We start from the raw sequence: 27,059 nt of genomic DNA, 5'->3' as shown, positions 1-27,059 counted from the left end.
GAAACATTGGTAGAATTAGTACAGGCTATGTACAAGGACCCAGTGACTCAAGAACGAACAGTGTTTGGCCTCACTGAGGGGTTCCCAGTGGGAGTTGGTGTACACCAGGGTTCAGCTCTGAGCCCACTGCTGTTCATACTGGTAATGGACTACATCAGCAAACAGGTTGGAGGGGTCAGAGCAACAAAGCTGCTGTATGCAGATGATGTGGCAGTACAGGCAGGCTCTGAGCTAGAACTTCAAAGGATAGGAGAATGGAATGGAATGGAATGCAAATCTGAAGGCACATGGGATGAAACTAAGCACAGGTAAGTAAGACAGTGGTAAAGGCAGCATATTGGAGAAATCAGAAGAACTGAGACTAGAGATAGATGGGAAGATAGTGGAACAGGAAAACAGCTTCAAATATCTGGGAGGGGTGGTTGAGGAGAAGGTTAGTCTGAAGAGGTCAAAGCTAGAATCAGAGAGGCTGCAGTCAACTAGCATAGAGTATCAGGTGTAGTCTATGACAGAAGAATGCCAAAGAAGCTGAAAAGTAAGGTGTACAAGACAGTGGTGCGACCAGTACTGCTGTATGGTACAGAAACCTGGGCAGTAAAGGCAGAACAGTTGAAGAAGCTAGAGGTGATGGAAATGAAGTGCCTAAGAAAGGTGGTAGGATGCACACTGTGGGACAGGCAAGGAAATGAGGACATAAGAGCAGAAGCCAAAGTAGATATATTGCAGAAAAGATCAAAGAGAACAGATTACGGTGGTTTGGGCACATGTGTAGAAAAGCAGAAGACAATCTGGTGAGGGAGATTTGGGACAGACAGGAAGAAGGTAAGAGGAAGCGAGGACATCCAGCAAGGAGGTGGATGGATTGTGTGAAAGAAGATCTGTGACAGTCAGGCATGAGTGTTGAAAAAAGCAGGAGTGTGGCACAGAATCGAGAGTTGGCGACAGTTAATACAATACCACAACCCCATGTATATTATATTGTATTCTGTGCTTCTGAGCTGAGACTGAAATTGTTCTCTTATGATCACTATTTTACCCTAGTAAATAAATTCAAATAAATAACTACACAAACCGAAACTATGGTCTAGGAAAAACAGATGTTATTTGTACAGCAGGTTGTGTTATGAAGATTTAACAATGTTCACATGGACTTTTCCATATTGTGTCAGAATGGCTATGTTACTGATGAAATTAATTGACGAGTGATATGGCTTCATGTAAGTCTTGTTGGTTTTGTTAGTTTTAATTGGAGAGTCTTTGAAATTAAATTTAGTCACAAGAAGTCCTCTGGAATTTGTTAATAAAATGCTTAAAGCAAAGATAAGAATAACACTTGCAGGCCATTTATGTGTTTCATTTTAATCTTTTACTTTTTCTGCTATGGCTACAACATAGTTTTGTTTTATTTAATTGCATTTCAATACCAAGTTCAGTGATGCAGATTTAGAACTACTCATCTCAACCCATTTCAGCTTCTCTGCTCACATTATCTCCCCTCTGTAGCAAGGTCATGCTACTTATCTACCCGAAACACCTCCTTGCTCTTTGCACCTGCTAATCACTTTGTTTTCTGTAATGCCAAGGGCTAAATGTTTCTGAATACTATGAAGATTTTTATGGACTCTCAAAACAGGATCATTTCAATCCAGCAACTAATCAGAGTAGGTTACACATATAAAAGCATTTGTTAAGCTTTCTCTTACAGTGCTGTGTAATTAAGCGAGTCACCATTTTGGTCAGCCATAGGACTCTTTTCTACGTGAGTGTTTGCCTCCTTCCTCTGTAACTAAAGTACACCGACTCTTACATTTTTGTCTCTGACCCTAATATTTACAGGTATAATTTATACCTTTCTGACTTTCTAACACTCAAGACATAGATTCCTGTTGAAAGTTTTACTTACTTGTCTGACAGTTGAACAAGTAACCATTGTAATAATCCTCAAACTTGTATACTGTTGGTCTGTCTTTCCTGCTAAACATAAGCAAAATTAAAGTGCTGAGTGCAAGTAACATTACAATGCTGAGTGCGGATTGTAGGCACTTACATTCAACTTACTTCTGGTGTGGTGTCAGTCAATCAAGGTATTCTTCTAAGCACTCTTACTGCCCCCCCCTTTCCTCATACAGGTTAAACCATTACAACTTAGTACAGGCATTGGCTCATCCCTGCAGCTTGCTTCGCACCCCACCCTGCCCCCAAATACCTCCCACCCCTGGTGCTGTTACATTTATTGGTACTTGACTACACCTCACATTTTTAAACTAATCAGTAACAACTTGTCACTCAACAGCACCACCCTCAACCTGATACCATCAATCCTCCAGCTCTACTATTCATTTTGCCTAAGTTTCAAGTCTCATTCAGTAGGTATGCTATCACCCAAAACAGTCTTATTAACTCTACTCCTACCCCTGTTACTCATCCCATATCTCCTAACTGCCTACGAATATCAGGATCACCCAGGTTTCCACTACCCTAAATTCCAAACATCCATCCCATCTACAACAGATAATACTGCGCCCTTACTCACCCCCATCCCATCTACAACAGATAATAATGCACCCTTACTCACCCCCATCCCATCTACAACAGATAATAATGCACCCTTACTCACCCCCATCCATCTACAACAGATAATAATGCACCCTTACTCACCCCCATCCATCTACAACAGATAATAATGCACCCTTACTCACCCCATCCCATCTACAACAGATAATAATGCACCCTTACTCACCCCCATCCCATCTACAACAGATAATAATGCACCCTTACTCACCCCCATCCCATCTACAACAGATAATAATGCACCCTTACTCACCCCCCATCCATCTACAACAGATAATAATGCACCCTTACTCACCCCCATCCCATCTACAACAGATAATAATGCACCCTTACTCACTCCCCTCATGCTTACCTCCTTAACCCCTAAACACTACCATCTTACTAGACCTAGTTACATTAGTCATAAAACTAGGCACTATTTTTCTTCTTTTGGCTTTTTCCAGTTAAGGGTCGTCACAGTGGATCACCTGTATGCTCATAATTGGCAGTGGAGTTTTACGGTGTTGAGTTGCCAGGCCGGTGCCCAACCTTCCACAGAAGGCACACACATGCACACCTAAGCCGATTTAGAGTGTCCAATCCACCTACAGCATGACTTTGGGATGTGGGAGGACACCGGAGCACCTGGAGAAAACCCACGTGACCACAGGAAGGACATGCAGACTCCGCTCAGAAGGCACTCCAGCTGAGGATCGAACCGGAGAACCTCTTGCTGTGAGGTGGCAATGCTAACCACTGCACCACCATGTCCACCCCTAGACACTATTACAAAACTTTATTCAGAATCTTAAAACTCATACTCAAGATATACTACAACCTCACAAAAGAGGGCAACCTCCATCCAAACCCTGGTCCATCCCCACCTGTTGGCCCTAATCCCCCTACTATATCCCCTACCACCATAGCTCCAACAAACAAACCTCCTAACTCACTGCAGGCCTGCCATCTAAACATTAGGAGCATAAATAACAAAAACCCAGCACCTGCATGCCCTCTTAGCTGTTCATTCCCCAGTTATATTATGCCTAACAGAAATGTGGCTGAAGCCTGCCACCAAGGACCATGAGATTCTGCCACCAGGGTATAGTATGCTTTGACTAGGCTGTACCACCAGTTAGGGTGGTGGGGTAGCCATACTTTACAAGTCTACCCTATCTGTCAGCATAGATACCCAACAACCACCCCAGTTCAATAATGCTAAAATTCTTATCTCAAATCTACAGATTAACAAAAACAAACATGTAAACATTGTTTGTGTCTACATTCCCCCAGGGAGGAACACAGAAACCTTAGAAGACTTCTTATATTTGTTATCCAATAAACAATTGTTCTTACGGATTTCAACATTGACTGAAACACTTGCTCTTGTAAAACCCTCACAACCCACATAAACCTCTATGGATTTACTCAAATCATAACCTCCCCCACCAGGACAGGAAAACCCAACAACAAGGAAAGTACCCTAGACTGGATACTTGTCAATACCCATCTTCAATCTTATAAATCAGGCACTTTGCCTGATGACCTAAGTGACCACTGTCTCATCTATGTAATCAAGCTCAAAGTAGACCGCTCCTACCAACTCACCTATAGAACATTAAGAAACAACAAAAATTGTATTCACACCAAATTTCAAAATGAACTTAAGGCATGCAACTGGTCAGTACTAAAAAGTCTCCCCCTAGATGAAGCAGTAGCATACTTTAACACCAAATTCCTTGCTATTCTTAACTCCCATGCTCCCAGCTGCTCTATGAGAACCAAATTTAATATTGCACCATGGCTTTCTAAATATACCAAAACCAAAATTTCACTCAGAAACAAAGCATGGGCCACCTACCGAAAAACAAAAGCCCCACTTGATCAACTAAGATTCAGACAGCTAAGGAATGACACCAAAAAATCCATAACCTTAGACAAAAAGAACCACTACTAACATCTATTGCAAAAACAGCAAAACAAACGTCAAAAGTTCTGGGCAGGAGTAAACAAACTACTCCACCCAGGCCAAACCGCCACTCCACCCCCCTCAGCTTTCCCAACAAAAAACCCCAGTAGACATTTCTATTAACTTTAACAGCTTCTTCACAGAGACTATCCAGTCTCTAGCCAGCCAACCAACTCTCTCCCAATGACTCTAATTCTAATGTAGCCACACCCAGTACCCAAACATACTTTACCTTCCAACCTGTTCCTACTCAACTTATTCATGCCCTACTTAATAAATTAAGACCCAACACCCTGGCTGCTGACTTCCTCCCAGCAGACTATCTGCAAAAGGCTGCTGACACCATAACCTACCCCATCTCTATCTTGATCATCAGAGCTATATCTGAAGCTACTGTACCCACTATATGGAAAATCTCCCATGTCATACCTCTCCATAAAGGAGGCAGTTCCACTGAACTGTCAAACTTTAGACCCGTAGCTATTCTGTCACCTCTAGCTAAAATTATGGAGAAGTGTGTACATATACAGCTCATGTACTACCTCACAAAGAAAATCTGTTGTCCAAATTCCAGCATGGCTTTAAGCCACACCACAATACTACTTCTGCCCTCGTCTCTTTCACTAATGTCATTAACCACAACCACAATAATAACAAACTATCCTCAGCACTCATTCTAGATCTATCCAAGGCTTTTGACATGGTTGACCACAAAATGATTATAAATACCTTGAAGGCCTTCTCCATAAACAACCATGAACTCCAATGGTTTCAATCCTACCTGCAGGGCAGGCAACAGGCAGCCCTATGGCAGGATAAGCTATCATCTCGCCTACCCATCACATTAGGAGTCCCCCAGCGCTCAAAACTAGGACCCCTTCTTTTCTTCATCTTTATCAACGACCTTCATTCAGTCATCCCAGATGCTACCTGCATTTAATATGCGGATGACTCCACCTTGATTTGTTCTGACACCTTATCAGCTACTTTATTCACATTAACCCAAATTACCTTCAATACAGTGGAAAAATGGCTCTCCAATCAACATCTAATCCTAAACCCCAACAAAACTAAGTTGCTCCTCTTCTCACCCACACGCAGGCACCCCTGCCAGCCGTTAACATAACTGCTAACAATGGCACTATCATCTCCCCAGAAGCCCAAACTAAAGTACTGGGTGTCACAAACAACCTCAAGTTTGATGCGCATATCAATCAAACTATCAAAACCATTAATAAAAAACTCATCTCTCTTTACAGAATCAAACCTACTGGCACAGCCTACCAGACACACTACTGTCAAAACCTAAATCGCTTATGATGGCTTGAACTGCCAAACCTACTGCAGTTCAACCAGCTAATAGTGGCACATAAAGTTCTTTACCAATGAGAAAATACACCTGCACTAATAAATATTATCAGCCCCTACACCAGCACCCAACCACTGTGATCATCTACTAGACTCCTAGTTCAAACATACAAATCCAACTCTGTTGGAAAAATATGGAACAGACTCCCAGATGACTTGACCCTAGAACCCTCACTAACTCCATTCAAAAACAAACTCAGGAAATACTTCAAAACTCATTGGTTATGTTCTTGCACTAACCCCGACTGGTGACATCTCTACTTCTTAGGTGCCTTACCTTCAACTACTTCTAACTTTTTTCTACCACTCCATTTCAGGAAGGGTCAACTATATAACTGCTGCTCAGTGTGTCTTAAACCTGAATGCAGTGTTATGTATGTTTAATTCTGAAAATAATGTTATGTTTTGTAAAGTGAAGTACTATATGCGCTAAATGCTGGTATTGTTTGTGACTGTAATCTGCTTAAACTAGCATTTACTAAATGTTCAATGTGTATTATTATATTGGAGCTTTTCTCCCCGGGCCTCCGCTGAAAATGGACATGTATCCAGTTGGACTATCCCGGTCAACAAATTTAAAATAAATAAATAAATAAAAATTCAATCTGTGATGATGCCTATAAGTTCTGAAAACTTAAAGAGACCATTTTACTAAGTGATTGTTGAAGGGAAAAGCAGCTGAACTGGGGGATGACAATCTCTTTTCCTTGACTAATGGAAAAAGCCATAACAAACTTGAAACTTGCTTTATGAATTAAAAACATAAACCAGAAACAATTCATTGTTTGTTTGTTTGTTGTTTTTTGGAGTCTTTTTGCTCCCCTGAGTCATACTAATGGCATCTACCTCAGTGTCCCATGCATATTACTGGGTGTGCCAGCCTCTTCCTAAGCACCTGGACTTACTCCAGTACAGGCTGGGGAAAGCACTGATGTTAAGATTTGTCCTAGGGGAGCCTGCCATCTACCTTCTGTCACGTGGTTTATCCTCAAATGACCTAACTGTTACTCTGCCCATGTGGTTGCATGGTCATGTCTGTAGTAGGCATGCAATGGATACATTTCATCCTGCCTCCACAACAGCTCAGCAACAACCACTACCCTGACCCTTCTTTTGATCACCCTGCCTTACAATAACATCCCTGGGCTTTACTGAGGATAGTCACAGAACACTTATGCACCTGCCTACCCCTCCCTGCCAGTGCATCAGACTCCTGAGCCAATAATCAAACCAGACTGCCTAGATCACAGTTAGGGCTCTATCCCTGTATGCCACTGAGCTGACTAATCCACTGGGTTTCTTGATGCTGCCAAAGATTTCACTGTGAGCAATAAATATTCTGTGTCCTTTTGGCCAGGTTACCCTTAAGTCTACTCAAATGACAATTTGGTGCTTCACAAGGACCCTGACAGCATCCCCAGTTCATTAAATGCCTGCCTCTTATTCTGTTGTGCTGCATTCAGCTTAGCTGTTACATTACCAAATATTTTATACTTCTTCCATTCAGAAATGAATTTATGCATTGTTAGGAGCATTTCTAAGTATGCAACTGTGAGGAAATACTGCCAAAATGGACTATTACCTTGTGTTTATTTTTAGTGGAAGAAAATACATTCTATTTTTTATCCTGATACAGATGACATCTGGCCTCTATTATTGTTTGTGGTTTGTGGTTCATGACAAGGACTCTGTGATCCTCACTATTAGTAGCTCTTTTAAGGTGGACATGGCATCTGTACAGGCAACTCTATGTATTATTGTATTTCATTAGCAACTATATTGTACAAAATAAAGATACGTGTTTGTAAAATAAGACATGCATTTTTTCACTCATTTGATCATTTTTCATTTATAGTCATGATTCCACAATGATGCAATGAAGAATGTTTGGCAACATTCTGCAAATACTATCAAATCACTCTGGGTAAACAATGAAGTTATTTTTACAGAAATAGATTAATTCTGTTTACTTGGGAAATGTATATGACAATACAGATGTTCAGGGAACATGTATCTAATGTGGTTACAGTTCGCATAGAAATGCAGCTCTATTTGTACTACTATTGGAAGTATGTGTGTTGGAGTACAGCAGATACAAGATATTTTTCATAGTTTATCTCCCAAGTTGTCCTGAGAAGCAGCCACAGTGCTAATAAATTGAAGGCACTCTCTTTAGCAACAAAATAAAACATAAGCAGATTTGCTTTCTGCACCAGATGGTAAGGGAGGAATTCCAAGTACATAGCATTTTAATTATAATTTGCTGTATAGGTGTATCTTGAGCTCTTCAACCTTTTATTGTTACCCACAAATGTCTGTCCATAATATTGACTGCTTATTTGTGCTCCATGTCAACCCAGGCTTTCTAGCATAGACTGCCTGTATTGAACAGTGGCCTGAGTGCTTAAAAAGGTGGGCAGGGGAGAGTGGGAGTGAGCTACTTACACCAGCTTGCTCATCTTAGATGGAGAGAGGTAGTGGTCCCAATCACATCAAGGTTCTCCCATACAAGTGGAGGTCTGCATTATACCAGTGGCCCCAGGATCAAGAGAGGTGGGCTTTGGTAATTGCTATAGGTTAGAGGGTTCAGTGCTATAGTCCTGAGGTACACATTGCACAGATGGAGAAGGCGACACAAAATATCAACATAACTAATCTGAAACACATTTACCTTCTATTTAAGGGGTAAAAATAAAACATTTAAGAGCTTTGCTGGAAAAGGCTCACCCAGACTCTGCCACAGCTTGATGTGAGGGTAACGTTGGTTTGCTTCACCATGATGCTTTGCCAAAGATGGCCTGCACCTGTCCCTCCTGGGATTCCGGATACTGGCTAAGGCTCTAGCCACCCCTATAGTGCCTTTTTTAGGCAAGGTTCAAATGACAAATTCATCACCATAACAGGTACAAGCAAGAAGAATCTGAGGGTATTGCTACTCAATGCTACAAGTCTAAACCTCAAAATGCACTCACTCAAGGCACTCCTTAAAATGGAGAACATCGACATCTGTGCAGTGGCAGAGACCTGGTTCAAGGCTCCAGAGAGTACCACTGCATTACCAGGCTATAATTCATACCACACCTTTTGGCCACCTAACCTGGATGAAAACACTAAAGGCAGAGGCATGTCCATATTCATTAAGGATATCCACACCTCCAGGCTAGTTACTCAGCATAATGAATCTGAGATTGTCCAAGTGCAACTAAATCTGGGCAAGACTACACCCAAACTGTAGCTTGCTACCACATCTCCCACTATGCTCCAGGATTCCCAGTCCTCATTTCTTGATACACTGCAAAATATTAGGGTACAACCCAACACCCTAATAATGGGTGATTTCAACTACCCCATTATTAACTGGGAAAACTACTCATGTACCAACTCTTGTGCTCAACGTTTTCTGGAATTCATAAATTCCAATGCCTTGGATCAACTTATCCACACCCCCCACAAAGAGCAGCAATATCCTAGACCTGGTTATTACCAACATGGACAACCGGTATTCCACACCAGAGGTCAATTCCTCATTGGTCAGATCCGACCACAAGCTAATCACACTAGACATCCACATCCCTCCCTCACCCCCCATTAGGGAAACCACAGCAAAAAAATTTCTCCAAAACCAACTTTATGCTTCTTAAGACAGAAGTGGCAAACTTCACGACACCCATGCTGACGGACAATAGAGGTATGACTGCTGAATCCTACACAAATGCACTTTATAAGCACTTACATGAGTACATGGATCATGCAATCCCTAACAGAACCAAAATGCTATCCTTCAAAAAAAAGGAAGCCAATCTGGTGGTCCCCTGCCATAAACTAACTCTATAACAAAAGAAAGAAACTGTTGCTAAAGAGAGTAAAATCCCATGATTGGAGGAACTCCCTGGTCAGCCTCATTAAGAAGCTGAGATCCCTCATAAAATCCTCCAAAGCTAGTTATGAAAACAAAATTGCCACTGATTCTAAAGACAGCCACAGAGCATTCTATAGCTATGTCAATAATCTCAATGGAAACACTCAGATCTGCTCTGAGTTACAGCACAATGGCACTAAATATACAGAACCATCTGATATTGCCAACATCCTGGCAGATAGGTTCAGTGCTAATTTTACCCCCATGTTATCCCCAAAAAGGGCCCATCTCTGTACCAGAAGAATGCAAAGTTCCTGTAATCATGGCTGCACAGGTAAAAAACACACTATCCAAAGCCAAGAACACAGCATCCATGAGACCTGACAACATCCCATGCTGTGTTCTACATGAACTACAGAACAAACTGGCACCCCACCTAAGTACCATGTTCAATCATAGCCTCACCTCAGGCTATGTGCCCACTGAATGGCGCACAGCAATGGTTACCCCACTCCACAAAGGGGGTGCCACCACAGACCCTGGAAACTAGCACCCCATTAGCCTAACGAGCCTGGTCTGCAAGACTATGGAATGCATCATCATGGAACTTATAAACAATGACACTTGTAATCTCCAAACTCTGGACCCTACCCAGTTCAGGTTTGTAAAAGACAGATCATGTCTCCTAAACCTGATAGACTTCTTTGAAGCAGTCACCAAAGCAGTAGATGAGGGTAAGGTGGTTCACACAGCCTATGTAGATCTTACCAAGGCTTTCAACACCATCCCCCACTCTGGAATTATAGACAAACTCACTATACTAGGCATAAATCCCTATGTCACAAGATGGGTTGCCAACTGGCTCACTGACAGAACCCACACTGTGAAAGTGGCAGAGTCCAAATCCAACTTCAGACCAGTGACAAGTGGAGTACTACGGGGTTCAGTCCTGGGTCCTCTCCTGTTTGGTATCTACTTATCTGAAGTACAGGCTAATACAGAAGGTCTTTGGCTAATGAAGTTCGCAGATGACTGCAAACATGAAGCCATAATAAAAACTCCAAAAGATGAGGGCATCCTACAAAAGGGCCTCACTGAGACAGATGCCTGGTGTCAAAGCCATGGCCTCAAGCTCAATGCCAAAAAGTGCATTGTCATCCCTTTTGGTAAAACCTCTGTACCCATGAACAACCACATAGGTGGTAGTCTACTTAACACCAAAAGTGTAATAAGAGACCTTGGGACAGAGGTGGACAGGAGTCTCTCCTTTGATAATCACATCGCCACAGTAGTCAGGAAATCCTTCTACATGGCACACCTCATCACTAAAGGTTTCTCATCCAGGAAAAAAGAGGTCATTGTTCCCCTCTACTCGTCACTCATTAGATCCATTATAGAGTACAATGCCCCTTTTGGTATGTACCTCACAAGACATCTACAACAACTGGAAAGGCCACAGAAATGCCTCACAAAGAGGATTACTGGCCTCAAACAGATGTCCTACGCACACCGTCTCAAAAAACTGCAGCTTTACTCCATCGCATATCAACTACTCAGAGGTGATCTCTGCCTAACACACAAAGCTATGTCACACCCAGAGCTTTTAGACATGCTCCACTTAAAGAAATCCCAATCCCTATGAGCTACATGCTCTAGGGACCTAAACCTTGTCACCACAATAAACAGAACATGTTGGAGGGATAGATTCCTGTCCCAAAGACTTCCCATTCTCTGAAACAAACTACCTATCTATATTAAACAAAGCTCCTCATTAGCACTCTTCAAGAAAAATCTTGATGATTGGATGGGAGATAGGAAATTCACCCCGGGATCACTTCTGCGGCTCTGCTCGACAGTGGGAGAGGAAAATAATTTTCTTGGTTGGCAAAAGCCAGGGTACCTTTTGGCTAGGCTTATATACGCCCTAGGGCCAACAGCCTAGTACCTACCTATGAACCTATTTCTTGTGCTTTTTATTATTTTATTGGCTTTTTCTATTTGTATACTGTGATTTTTTTTTATATTGTGCTTTACTTGTGTTCTGCTTTTAACTGCATATTAAAACTTGAAAAGAGACCACAAATGTGTCTCTTGTGAGTCAGAGAATTTGTTCCCACCCTCCCACCTTGTTACTGTTGTGTTCTTAAACACCACTGTCTTTCTAGTTGCCTGCCCTTTATGTTAATTTGACCATATATTTCCTTCCCTGTCCCCTTTCTCTGACTGGTATAAGTAAACACAAAATTATCAATTTGTGAAATCACTCCCCTTCAACTATTGAAATTTATTGGCCATCAAACTGTATTCAATAGTAGCAGAATACAAAAGTGCCCACCCCTTTCAGTCTATCTTGCTCTATTAAAAATAGTGGCTCTCCACTTAGCTAAAACGTAAGTTGCTCACTTTCATATCTAACTGCTTAGTGCACACTGCAGTGTTTAGGATAAACCATTGTTTTCATCTTACCTTTAAACATCTATGGCAAGACCACCAGTCACTGGACAGCCCACATCCTGCTTCTCAGTAGGTATCTTGGGATTAATACTTCTCTTTTCTCCTGATGAGAGGAGGAGTACAGGGACATTATTTCCTGGAGACTGCTGATCACCAGAGAGCCTATTTATAGGTGATAGCTTGGAATCTGTGCTTATATTTTGGTCCTGCTGAGAAAAGGAACAGACTGCATTGATTTCTGACTGCTTCTGGTTGGACAGTAAGTGTCTGTGCTTAATGGTCCTAATTGCTCTGGTTTCTCGTTCTACCAGGAAAAGGCTACAAGCCTACAGACCCTTGCATCATCTGGGACAAGACTATGGATCACCAAACAGGCCGTGGTCTGCTTTTCATCTTGAGATTGGTGCTAACATTTTGCTTCTGATGAGAGAAGAAGCAAAGAAGCATTGTATCCCAACAGAGTGAAGCTGCGGTGAGACCAGTATTAGTATTAGCGAGGCAGTAGCCATTCATGCGACTCCCCTCTTTTCTGGGTCTATATAAAATCAGATAATGCTTAAAAAAGGCAAACACTGATTTATTAAGCCCATGTAAGTGAAAGCTTACAATCCCAAACACATAGAACAGCAATTTCCCAGGGGAAAAAAATCGCTGTTCCACAAAAAAATAAATAAATAAAAACTTCAAAACATTACATAAAGTGGGGGGGCTTCACCCCCACACACCCCGATGGGGTGGTCTGTGCCCCCCACATCCCCCTACTTAAATATACCAACTCTAAGATTGTACTGCAGTGACAAAAACAACAAAGTAATGGAGGTGGTCAAGCAATTTCTTTCCCAGGGAAACGCTTATATGCCGTCTCTCTGTTTTGCTGTTTCGTGCTTTCAAGTTCTATCAAGATGCATTTGAAGGATCGTGTCTTTGATTATATAATAGGAACCCTGTTTTCATTACTCTTGACAAGCTAATTCTTTGTTCTACAAACACGTATGCCACCTGTTGGATAGCCAACTGGCTCAAAAACAGGACCCAGGAAGTTAGAATTGGAGAGTCCACCTCTACAAAGAGGCCAATCACAAGTGAAGTCCCTCAGGGATCATTCCTTGGACCGCTCCTTTTTGGCATTTACTTCTCAGAAGCCAAGGCCAATGTCATTTGTCTCTGGCTGACTAAATTTGCAGATGATTGCAAATTAGGAGTTGTCATTAAATCTCACACAAATGTTCTCTAGAAGGGTCTGACACAGACAAACAAATGGTGCCAGAGCAATGGACTAAAATTAAATGCCAAGAAATGCATAATAGTTTCCTTTGGGAAGTCATCCATCCATAGTAATTATCATATTAACACACATGCAGAGTAATCAAGCCTTTGACCATCACGTGTCTACAGCGGTGAGGAAATCATTCTATGTTGTGCAACTCATAAACAAAGGCATGACATCTAAGTCCAAGGAAGTCACTGTTCCACTGTATTTGGTATTTATTTATTTATTTAACATATGTTTACTGGGTAAGTCCGACTTAGAATGAAGCCAATTGTCAGCGAAGGCCCAGGCAGAAATGCTCCAAATGCATGTCTTTGTTTTGCATTCATCAGCACTATCTTTGAGTACAATGCCTCCTTTGGTATGTACCTAAGCAGGCATACCTAACAACTGGAATGTCCACAGATGTTCCTCACTAAAAGAATACAGGGCATTTGTAAAATGTCCTATGCAGACTGCCTCAAGGCCTTTTCCCTGTATTATGTCTCCTACAGGCTTTTGAGGGGAGATTTATGCCTGGCATACAGGGCAAAGTCAGACCCCACTCTGATGCACCTCATGCATATCCACAAAACAAACAGCATCAGAATTAACCGTTCTAAAGACTTAAACCTTGCCTGTGATATAAATAGGGCCTGCTGTAGAGATATGTATCTCAGAGACTACCCCATCTATGGAACAGGCTCCCCATCCATGTGAAGCAGTGTTCCTCCCTAACCCAATTCAAGTGGAACTTGGACAATTGGATGGGAAACTGGAAATTCAACACTGGTTTGGCACATATGTCTCTAATGGGCACAAGTAACCTGTAAACAGTACATCTCTCAGGCCCATGCTTACACTTATCAAGGGTATCAGAAATTGTCAGAAATTTGGGATGCATGGCTAGGCTTAAAAAGGTCCTTGTGGTTGTTAGAGTAGTAAACACCTATGAACCTATGAACCTATTATGAAGTGTCTATAAGACAGCAAGCACACATAATATATTATTAGCTGAATTACTCTGTTGTGAAATGCCTACAAGCATTCTCAGGAAGACAGTACCCTTTGCTGACAGGAGACCTTTCCATCCATCTATATATCAGCAGCAAAGCTTCTGACTGGATTGGTAATAAATGATGCATAATGTATGCAACTAAAGTGGTTTCAATGTTTGTTTTTCATTTATATAAATGTAAGATTGACTATACTCTACATGATAATTTAATAAAAATGTTTACTGAAAAAAATACACTTGGGCAAAAAAATTCTGTGAGGCACAAATGTCCTTAAACATTCAGCCATGTACCACAATCCTGAACTCTTATACCTTCACATCTGCTGATTCATTCTGAAACTGTTGTGTCTTTTGGCTTATCCCGGTTAGGGGTCGCCATAGCTTGACACTTCACGCTAAAACTGTATAGCTCATCAGATGAGGAACTGAAAGCACAGCTACAGGTTGTCAAAACTTTTTCAGATGATATTGGAATGTCATTTGGTCTTGATAAATGTGCAAAAGCAACCTTTAAAAAAGGAAACTTGCAGCACCAGGAAAACATCAATTTGGGGCAAGAATGTGATATAAAAGAAAAGATGGGGTGTATAAATACTTGGGAATTGATGAAGCATCAGCAATAAAACATGAACAAGTGTGAATAAAGCTTAGTAAGGTGTACTTTAGAAGGCTTAAATTAATCCTGAAAACAGCACTGATACCTAGGAACAAGATCCAAGCTATAAATCAATTTGTTCTTCCTGTCCTAACTTACAGTTTTGGAGTGATTGACTGGCCCCAAAAAGTCTTGGACAGATTGGATATTAAAACAAGAAGGATGCTCCATGCTCACCAAATGATTTATAAAAATCAGTGTATACCAAGATTATATATTCCTCGTTCCGAAGGAGGGATGGGCGTCCTTGAAATTGATTACATGTATAGATCTGCAATCGTGGGAATCCACACATATCTACTGACCTCACAAGATCCAAATGTGGTGAAAGTTTTAAAACATGAGAATAAATCTAAGATGACATCTCTGCTTAATTTAGCAGAAGCATATCGACATCAAGCAGGACTGGAAAATCAAACCAGAAGTGGATAAAAATCAGGCAGCAACTGAATGTGCTAAAAAAACAAAAGAAAGAATATAATGTGAAGGACCAGATGAGAAGGCAAGAAATGTGCAAAAAACATAAATATAGTTGCAAGTATAGAAAACTTCTGGAACAGCCTCATGTTGATCAAAAATGAATGCAGGAATGGTTAAGGAGAGGCAAATTTACATCAAGAAATGAAAGGTTAATATTGACAGCCCAAGATAGTGGGCTACATACACGTTGGTTTACTAAGTCCATTGAACATGTGGGAGAAACAGATATATGTAGGTTTTGTGGAACCGAATTGGAAACAGTCACACACCTTATTGCTGGTTGCGACTCTCTTATGGCAGAAGGACTGTATACTGAAAGGCATAATAATGTGGCAAGATCATTACACTGGAGATTGTGCAAACACTATGGCATCGGAGTGGCTGAAAAGCACTGGAAACATGAGCCAAAGAGACTCATAGAAAATTATGTTTACATGGGATCACCCATTACCAACAGTCCAAAAGATAGATGCTAGAAAACTGGATATAGTGGTCCAAGAAAAGAAGACAAAAGTAGCATTGATCACTGAAATCACCACACCCAGTGACTGCAGTGTCTTGTGTACTGAGAGACACAAAGTCATAAAATAACTCGATCTGCAGGCAGAAACGAGAGCCATGTGGAAGAAAGATACCCAAACAGTTCCAATAGTAATAGGAGCAACTGGTCTTATAAAAAAGAATTTACAATCGTATTTAGATATGTTACCATTTCATGTAACACCATACGAATTGCAGAAGGAGTAATTACTGGGCACATTGCAGGTGCTGCGAAGAGCACTTTTGGCTAACATCAAAGAGTGAAGCAATAATAATTTCATGAACTTTAATCGTACCTTAACTTAGGAATGGGGTCCATTCCCATCATGGTATTAGAAACCCAAAAGACTTGTAGAAATTAAAATGGCAGAAACACTACACAATTGAGTTTATTCAATCAGAAGTCAACTTTGAGGTAGAAACAAAATATTCTGAGTACATTTCCACATCTGATACATAAGGCAGTATTTTCTCTGTCTTTTTCTGTAACACACATAGACAGGGACACACACACACACACACACACACACACACACACACACACACACACACTCGCATGCACACACACACACACACTCGCACACACGCACACGCACACACAAATCTGGAAAGAAAGGTAGTCTTTAGAAATACACAGGATTGTTGTTCAAGGCTAAGTTCCCTTGTGTTAATTCACAGATGGGCTCAGTACATTCTGTGTTGAACGCATATAGCGTACCTGGCTTGAATGAGGGTTGCTCAATTAGTAGCATCCTTAAAATTAAAAGCCTGCTAAGATGATTGGTTTTTATATTATATCTTGTTTAAATATTTATATGTATCTTTAAAGTATAGTATTATTTATAATTATTGTTACTATCTATTTATATTTGCTTAGTATAATGTTGATTTGTAAGGGAGGTGCTTGTAGGCAATGTGTTTATATCTTTAAATGAGTTGTCTTAATTATTGACCAATTAACATATTTTCTATTTAAAGACTGTGTCAAGTGGTTTTCCTATGTCTGAAGAAGTTTGTCATTCGAACAAATGAAAAGCGCTTAACATATTAAAGTTTTGTGGTACCGTCTTGCAGTCTGTTTCTGTGTTTTGGTTTCACATTCTGTAATTAGTTCACTTGTCATTGTTTAGAGATTCTAGTGAGAGACTATGAAAGTCAGATGTTAAAAAACATCCTGGAACCCATTATAGAACTGAAAAGGACTGAAGCACCTTCACTCAACCTCCCCAGTAGAAAATGTTAAGTAATCCCACAGAGAATAACAAATGCAAAAATAGCTGCATCCTGACATACACTTTGGATTATTTAAGTATGAAAAATATTACTGAAGAAAACTGGGACATTGTCACAGGAAACCCTTTTCTGATTAACATCTTAGGTGAAGCCCCATCATTTGTTTATAGGAAGGCCAGGAATATTAGAAGTTTTGTTGAATTTAAACCTAGACCATGTGAGAAAAGCACTAAAAGATGTGAAACTAATTGTACATTTTGTATATTTATACAGCAAGGTGATAGTTTTTATTGCCCTTATTTAAAGAAGATCATTAAAACCAGTGCAGGGGGCGAATGTAACACTAAAAAAGTAATTTACAGGGCACAGTGCAATGAATGTGATGCATTCTATGTGGGCAAGACTGTAAATAAACTCAAGCGAAGGATTTCATGTCATCTTTCAGAAATCCGCTCTGGATCTAAAAATAATGCACTAGCCAAACACCTTTCTCTTCATAAAAGACAGACAGGTTTTAAGTTCCAGATCCTGGATCGCATAGACATGGGTGATCTTGAAGGAGACATCCCGAATATTCTGGAGAAACATGAACTTGTGGCAATTAAAGCTGAACTCTTTTAAAAGCCTGGACTAAACTACTACTGTTCAATTAAAAGTGCACTGGAACTTAGAAAATTGTCACATTGTTTACATGACTAATTGTATTTTATTTTATTGTTTTCTACAAATTGGTTTTAAATACCATTTTAAATCATTTGAAATTTAACTTTATATTTTGTTTCCATCATCATACATACATTTTTTCTTATTTTTATTTTTTTCTGGTTCTTTTTTCCACTTTATTCAAAATGATGGTAATAACAATACTAACTAATTATACAATTATACAGGTTTTAGGGTTCTTGTACACAGACCTGAAGAAGTCTAGAAGGATGAAAGCGATCTTTGTTAACAATAGGTTATGAAAATAGAAACTGATTTTTACATGCAAAATGTATATGTATATATTTATATATAATTTTTGATCACCAAATGAACTAAGGTTGATATATTTCCAGCCATGTAGTATATTGCCTTGTATAAAATCACAGACTTAATAATCTACTTAATAATTTGGTTAAATAAGAGGTACCACATTATTATAAATTTTATTTAAAGTACATAAGGGCTATACATTATTATGACAGCTACTAGGTAGGGCAGGGCCAGCTCTAATGTCACACTGATGGGGGAACGGATGTGAATTTAACATGTACATCAATAACACTTTGTTTTACAGCACAATAAACCACTCCCATGCCTGATAAAAAGTATATATATATATTTAGAAAGCTTGTGAGGAAATTATTACTCTATTTTTGTTTTACTTGGATCGCTTGTCTCTGTACTTAATAAAGGTTTTTCGACTGGAAACAGACTGCCTGCCTTGCTTGGATTACTTTCGAATACTTAGTAATGCTGTACAATTATATATTTTCTATTATTACATTTTGTTTTGTTTTATTTTGACTTAAGACAAGTTTACGTTTGCTACTTCTACTACTATTGTCTGATCTGATTAATATACAGTGATTAATTAGAAATATAATTCAAGAAAACATAGTTCCCCAAATCTGGAAAAAGGCCTTCATCATACCTTTACATAAAGGTGGCAATAACAACAATGTTTCCAACTTCCGCCCCATTGGTATCCTATTTCCCATCTCTAAACTCCTGGAAAAGTGCATCCAACTTCAACTCCTACCATATCTCTTAGATAATAACCTACTTTCTCCTACACAACATGGATTCAGACCAAATCGCAGCACTATGACAGCACTCCTCTCCTTCCTTGAAACTGTAAACAAAACCAGGGACTCTGGCCTTACTGTCTCTACCCTTCTACTTGACCTCTCTAAGGCCTTTGACACTATATCACATAGTCTGCTTCTAACCAAACTTAACCTATCTTCCTCTACTTTGAACTGGTTCTCTAGCTACTTAACTAATAGATATCAAGCAGTAAAATGGAAAAAAGGCAACCTCCTCATTTCTTAACACCCCGACTGGTGTCCCCCAAGGATCCATATTAGGTTCCCTCCTCTTCAATATATTTATAAATGATTTCCACAAAGAAATCCCTCTCTCCAATATCATCCAATATGCAGATGATTCAACCATTATCTGCGCTGCCTCAACTATCCCTACTCTCATAAAGCTAACTCAAGATGCCTTTTCAACCATTGAAAAATGGATGAGAACAAATCACCTAGCACTCAACACCTCTAAAACCAAATTAATGATCTTCACCCCTACTAAACTCAACTCTCTCAATAAACACATTCTCTATTACTAGTGAGAATAACATTCCACTGGAACTAGTGACAGAGACCAAATTACTTGGAGTCCAAATTGATAACCAACTAAAATTCAACTCCCATCTACAACTAAACATAAAAAAACCCATCAAAAACTAGGGATGCTCTATCGACAAAAGCTCTACCTTACAACTGCCACTAAAATCACTCTCTCTACTTCCTTTCTTATTCCCTCCCTTCTATATGGAGCTCCACTACTAACTAATCTAGAAATCTCCCTGAAAAAACAACTTTCCTCCTGCTACAATAAAATTGCCAAGTTTGCTACCAACCAAAAGTCTTACACCCACCATTGCTCCTCCCTCCAACAACTAAAATGGCTAGAACTACCCCATCAGCTCACCTATACACAACTATCCCTTGCTCATAAACTTATTTTCAACCCCTCCCTCTGTCCCTCCCTCTCTTCTGTCTTCAAAATGCACATACCTGATAGAATTTTTAAGGTCCAACAACCAAAATCTACTAGAAGTGTATAAACCAACCCGTCCCCCAGGCAAACATCTTCTTTCAAATGGCTTAGCACGTCTCTGGAACTCCCTACCTCCATCTATCTGTACTATCTTCAACCATTTCATGTTCAAAAAATCTCTTCATTCACATCTACTTTCCCAGTGGGAATGCTCTTGCTCCCACCCTACTTAACTACATTGAACATCCCCTTTTCCTCCTAGTCCTGCTTACACCGTTGATTTCTCCCCCTCATTATACATACCTCTTACATTCCTACTATAGCCATAAAATGTGTAAGAATTCTCTACACTTTTCCTCTCACATGGAGAATTCTCTTTAAATAACTTTAGTAGAATTTTACTTTAGAAATTTGATTTTAAGTATAATCCTTTTTAGTTTTAACACTGTATAAATTAATTGTAATCATTGTACATTGTACTTAAACTTGTCTACTAGAAAGTTTATAATGTTTAAGCATGTATAATACCTACTGTAATCTATATTTTTCCGGAGCTTTTCTCCCCAGGACTCCATTGAAAACGGATTCTTTTTGGCCCAATGGACTATCCTGGTAAACCAACTGCAAATAAATAAATAATAAAATAAATATGGACTGAAAATCTTCCACACAGAGAAGTTTGTTACACTGTTTTGTTCTTAGACCCACTATACTTTAATGGGTTGTTTTGAGACTTTGGGGATACCACGGAGATTACTTGTTTTTTGTATTATAAAACAATACAGGCACGGCTTAATAATTCTACAGTGGAGTTAACATTACATGACTAAATGCTGGTGTTTTACCTTTTCACTGTGAGAAATGCTTGCACTACTAACTTTAATTGTAAAGCAAATCATACAATTTAGTGCTACAGAATCACTCATACTCTGCTTTTAAGATTCTTGAACGTCATGCAGAGATAAAGTGTGCTGACCTATACAGCAGTCCAAAGCCAGTGATGGTAGCCTTCCTTTGTGTGTGTATGGGGGGGGGGGTCGCACTGGCAGCATGGGAAGGCATAGCATATACCTGCAGGTGTAGATGGTAGTGAACAGGAGCAGGATTAGAACCACATTCAGTGATCCTTCAAGATACAAGAAAGATGAAAAAACTTCAGTGAAACAATGACTGGACTGCCAAAAATAAGTCACAAATTCTTTATTAACTTATACACATAATAGTTAAGCTCTCTTGTTCCTGCCCAGTAATGAAACTTCATTAGAAGTGTTGCTCATTACTACCAGTCTTAAATTAATAATTTAAAATGAGTCATGTCTCCTAACTCCTCTGTCTTCCCCTTCCATCCCATTAGCCCTTCTAGCTTGTTTCATCTTCGTGTGGAACTTCTGCTTTATATCTGCTTGAGTTTAGTGCAATGTTTGTTCATAGGTTCATAGGTTCGTACTAGGCTATCTGCCCTAGGGCATTTATAAGCCTAACCAGAGTGTGTTTGACTTTTACCACCCCTTAGGATGAGAATACTAAGCCCATTTAGGGTTTAGTTTACTTTGCCTCTGTCTAGTAGTGACACAGAGATGACCCCCGGGGTAAACCTACGATCTCCCATCCACTCGTTGAGATTTCTTTTGAATAGAGTCAGTGAGGGTCTCTGCCTAACATGGACTGGGATTCTGTTCCAGAGTGTAGGGAGCCTCTGGGTTATGAATCTGTCTCTCCAGCACGTCCTATTTATTTCTGTGTTGAGGTTCAAATCTCTCGCTCTCGTGGCTCTGATGGATTTGGATTTTCTGAGGTGGAGCATGTCCATTAATTCGGGATTGGACATGGCCTTGTACGTCAGGCATAGATCGCCTCTGAGTAGGCGGTATGCGACTGAATAGAGCTGGAGTTTATTCAGCCGGGCAGCATATGGCATATGTTTGAGACCCTTTATCCTCTTGGTGAGGAACTTTTGGGGTCTTTCTAACTGCTGCAGGTGTCGGGTAAGATACATCCCGAATGGGGCATTGTACTCAATCATGGGCCTGATAAGAGAAGAGTACAGGGGCACAATGACCTCTCTTGATCTAGATGTGAATCCCTTCATGATAAGGTGGGCAATATAGAAGGTCTTCCTAACCACCTTGGCAATGTGAGTGTCAAATGAGAGGTTACTGTCAACTTGAGTCCCTAGGTCCCTGATTACCTCTTCCATACTTAATTGATTACCACCTATGTGGTAATTAGTGGGTACCTTGTTTTTCCCAAAGGGTATGACTATACATTTCTTGGCGTTCAGTTTAAGGCCATGGCTCTGGCACCAGTTATCCGTTTCTATGAGCCCTTTCTGAAGGATGCTTGTGTCCACTGGAGTATCAATTATGGCACCCAGTTTGCAGTCTTCTGCGAACTTTGTCAGCCACAATCCTCCAATGTTTGCTTGCACCTTGGAAAAATAAATGCCGAACAAGAGGGGTCCCAGGACTGATCCCTGTGGGACACCGCTTGTGACTGGCTTAGAGTCTGACATGGCCCCAGCAATTCTGACCTTGTGGGCTCTGTTCTTGAGCCAGTTTGCAACCCATCTTGTGACATACGGGTTTACATTTAAGCTGGTGAGCTTGTCTATGATGCCCGAGTGGGGTATTGCGTCGAAGGCTTTTGCAAGGTCAAGGTAGGCTGTGTGAACTGCCTTACCCTCATCAATGGCCTTAGTGACTGTTTCAAAAAAGTCGACCAGGTTCAAAAGGCAGGATCTGCCCTTGACAAAGCCAAATTAGGTAGGGTCCAATGTCTGTAGGTCCCCAATGTCTTTGTTTATGAGTTCCATAATGATCCTTTCCATAGCTTTGCAGACCAGGCTCATCAAGCTTATGGGACAGTAATTTCCATGGTCCATAGAAGCACCTCCTTTGTGGAGTGGGACCACTGTTGCTGTACGCCACTCTTTGGGTACGTATCCTGTAGTAAGGCTAAGATTAAACAGCAGCCTTATGTGCAGGTTTAGTTCCTCTTGGAGTTCATGTAGCACGCAGCCCAGGACACCGTCCGGTCCCATTGATGCTGTGTTTTTAGCTTTGGAGAGGGCGGCTCTCACCTGGGCATCTGAGATATTAGGGAGGATACACTCTGCTGGGATAGATATTTCTCCTTTTGGGGGGGGCGGAGAAATTTGCACTGAACCTGTCTGCCAGAATGCTGGCAATGTCTGTGGGTTCAGTGTATTTTGTGTCATTTTGGACTAACTCTGAGCATATCTGGGAGTTTCCACCCAAGTTTCTAACATAGCTAAAGAAAGCCTTGTGATTGTCTTTTGTGTCTTTTGCGATTTTTCTCTCAAAGTTGGCCTTGGATGATTTTATGAGTGAAAGTAGTTTTTTGCTAGTACTGATCAGAGATGCCTTCCCTTTTAGGGATTTTTCTCTGTCATGTAGTAGCTTTCTCCTCCTGTTGTAATGTTTGTTAATGGCTGGGGTCCACCAGACAGGACGCCTGCCTTTGGGGGAATGGGTCTTGGTTTTATTAGGGATTGCATGATCCATGCATTCTTGAAGGTGTCCGTAGAAGGCGTTTATAAAGGATTCAGCGGTGTAGGCTGTGATTTCCACTGGCCCAGGGGCCTTGAAAGATACCACTTCAGTCTTAAGAAGTGTGAAGTCGGCTTTTGAGAAATTCTTTGCTGTGGTCCTTTGTGCAGGGGGTGCGGGCGGGATGTGGATTTCCAGTGAGATTAATTTATGATCTGATCTCACCAATGAGGGGTATACTTCTGGTGTGGAGCATTGTGACCCCATGTTTGTGATGATCAGGTCTAGTATATTATCTCCTCTTGTGGGAGTGGTGACTAGTTGTTCCATCGCATTTGAGTTTATGAATTCTAGGAACCCTTGGGCTAGGGTGTTTGGGCTTGAGTAATGTTCCCAGTCTATGTTTGGGTAGTTGAAGTCTCCCAATATGATGGTATTTGGAGAGACATTCATACTCTCCAGTGTCTTCAGGAAGGCTGAGTGGGGTTCCTGAGTTTGAGAGGGTGGTCTGTAGCATGCTACAAACTGTAGGGCAGTTTTGCCTATGGTTAGTTGCACCTGGATGGTCTCCGATGCTTCGTGCATTGCCACTAACCTGGAGGTGTGGGTATCTTTGATGAATATGGATACCCCCCTCCTTTTGTATTTCAGTCCAAGTTTTGGGGCCAGAAAACATGATATGAGGTATAACGTGGTAGTGCTGGGGTGGTGTCAGGAGCCTTGAACCAGGTTTCAGTCACTGCACAGACATCGATGTTCTCCATACTGAGGAGGGCTTCGAGAGTGTGCATCTTGAGGTTTAGACTTCTGGCATTGAGCAGCATTACCCTTAGTTTTTTTCCACTTGTGTTTTTTAGGGAGGTGGGTTTGTCTTTTGAGCCTTGCCTAAAAAATGCACTATGGGGGTGGCAAGAGCCTTGGCCAATATCTGGAAGCCCAGGAGTGACAGGTGCAAGCCATCCCTTGCGAAGCAGCGTGGCTTGTTGAGCATGTCATCCCAAGCAGAGAGACATTGGATCCCCTTAGAATGACACCAGTAATTAAGCCAATTGTTAAAGCTGATCATTTTGTCTTTGTACTGTGGCATCATTCTTGGTGAGGGTAAGATGCTGCTCAGGGTCAGGGTCATACCGGCCTGGGCTACATAATCAGAGAGCTCCTCTATGTCTCTTGTATATATGATATAGATGTAAAAGTTTAGAAAAGTATCTGTCTGAACTTAGTACTGTCTGTATACACATCTTACCTGTATTCCTGGCCTCTACCTAGACACTGGTATATCTGTTCATTAGTATGGTTCATATTGTATGTATATGTAATGTTTGCTGCAGTATGTATTTGCTATTGTATGTATAGGTTAATAGGTTCATAGGTTGGTACTAGGCTATCAGCCCTAGGGCCTATACAAGCCTAGCCATAACAATTCACTGGCTATTTCTTCCCACATTATTTACTTAATATTCAATTGTTGTTCATGTACTCTGCTGTTCATTTATTGCTCTGTGGAGCTTTTCTCCCAGGGCCTCCACTGAAAAAGGAGTTGCGTGTATCCAGTTGGAATTTCCCGGTAAACAAATGTAAATTAATTAATTTATGTGATCAAAAACGTCAATTAAAATGCACCGTTAATTAACATGAATTAAAAAAAACTATAATTAAAAAATCACCCCTTTAAGTATTGTAGCATTTTACTTTTAAGAGAGAAATATCGAGCAAGAGTAATTCAATCTAGGATACCTAGTTAAATCTAATAAAATTTGCCATTTGAGTTCACATTTCTCAAAATGTGCATCACCTATATAACTCCAAGAGTCAAACTTTACCTGCTCTGTAACTAAAAAACTGTTTAGATTGTGTAAATGCATGTGTCACATACGATAACACTTTGTGTTTCCTGAAGGTAATGGCTATCTCCCCTGACATTCAACAATGAAAATTCAGATGTAAATACATCCTGTTGTTGTATGTACGATTGAAATAGTTTTGTTAAATATGTGTCAATACACACGCATCATTTTTGTAGTCCTGCCAATATTTGATTTTCCCTTATGTGGGTTTGATTCAATAAAGGCAAACATAAGCATTTTTCCCCTATATACATGGCGTGTTCCTTGATATCACTTACTTATATGGATTGCGAATTGTCTAATATAAAACAATGCCTTTTAAAGTAATACCTGGTTTTGCGGCTAAATAGCACAAACAGCAAAGAAAAAAATAACTTCACTTTTTTGGCAAAGTAAAAATTCACGTTGTAGCCCTTTTAGGTAGTTAAACTTTACAGACTGTATTAGTTGGCTGCGTTACACAACATATACTAGGTTATAGCTCCTTACCTCCATAGTCGCCGCAACAAGATATAAGATCATCTACGAACTTATTAAACCAATCCTGAAAACACGTTGTACAGTCACAAATCAATTTTCCAGCTTCGCTCACTGTCCATCCAATGAAGCGCAGTAAGTTTCCGCATAATTTCACAGCATAAAAAACTAAACCAAAAATATCCCGCAGGACACAGCCGAGACAAGACTCTTTGTGTGCGACCACATCACTCATCTTCACTACTTTTGGAGAAATCCAGCAACACGGATTCATATATACTATGCAATGGGGCAGGGTGACACACATGGGCGTGGGGTGACACGTAGAGGGTTGAGCCAGAGCAAACTAGTCCATAACCGGTTTAGATCTGCAGGTATATGATAAATCAACTGTATGCACGAAGTGATAGTTCTAAGTTAAGTCTACCATATCTCACTTACAGGGTTCTGAGGAAAAGGCGACAAGCTTGAGAAGATAGAAAGTAGACAAAGGAAAAGCGTAAATAGGACAATTAGGAATAGTTGCAGAATAATGGTGCTTGTGAACCTGACAGAGAATAAAGTTACAACTACAGAATGAAATAGAAGGCAGTGAGAGGAAGGACATGAGTAATCAATTAGGGCAAGTCTGGGTATTCAGAGAGAGGCAATAATTAGAAATAATATTGAGACTGACGGATTAACGAACAAGAATAGGGAAACAGTAGGTGGAAGTTGTCAACCACGAGTAGAACATGATCAGATCCAGCTGTTTCCTAAGTAGTCTTTCAGTAGTTTTTTTTTAAGTGAGATGTGGTAGGAGTGTATCATCTGAGGGACAGAATTCCATTTTTGGCAATGTACTTTGAAAAGACAAAGTGACCACTCCTAGTGAGGGATTTGGTGATGTGTAGGAGGGATTTGATGGAGAGTCACTACTTATTCTTATTATTATAATTGTAGGACAGCAGTTTTATCAAGCTGATCGATGACTTGGTGTGCTAAAGAGAGTTGAGTGTATGTTAGTTGCTGAGGTATTTCTAGCCAATGCAGTTGCTGTAAGATAGACCAGAGGTGTGTTCAGTGAGGCGAGCTGGTGATGA

The 27,059-nt window shown here is 40.4% G+C and overlaps 1 long non-coding RNA gene across 1 annotated transcript in view; it reads right to left on the bottom strand.

Annotated features, from left to right (window-relative positions):
* LOC122798807 overlaps positions 1-26,235 on the bottom strand; it is a 116,265-nt gene extending 90,030 nt beyond the window's left edge. Inside the window, exon 1 of the long non-coding RNA XR_006364307.1 lies at positions 25,990-26,235. This is a non-coding gene — a long non-coding RNA (uncharacterized LOC122798807). The remainder of the gene's footprint in view (positions 1-25,989) is intronic.
* Between the last annotated feature and the right edge of the window lie 824 nt (positions 26,236-27,059).

The sequence above is a fragment of the Protopterus annectens genome, chromosome 3.part1, assembly GCF_019279795.1.
Source record: "Protopterus annectens isolate FY-2018-M chromosome 3.part1, PAN1.0, whole genome shotgun sequence".
Lineage (NCBI taxonomy): Eukaryota > Metazoa > Chordata > Ceratodontiformes > Protopteridae > Protopterus > Protopterus annectens.
This window is presented reverse-complemented; position numbering and strand designations above follow the sequence as displayed.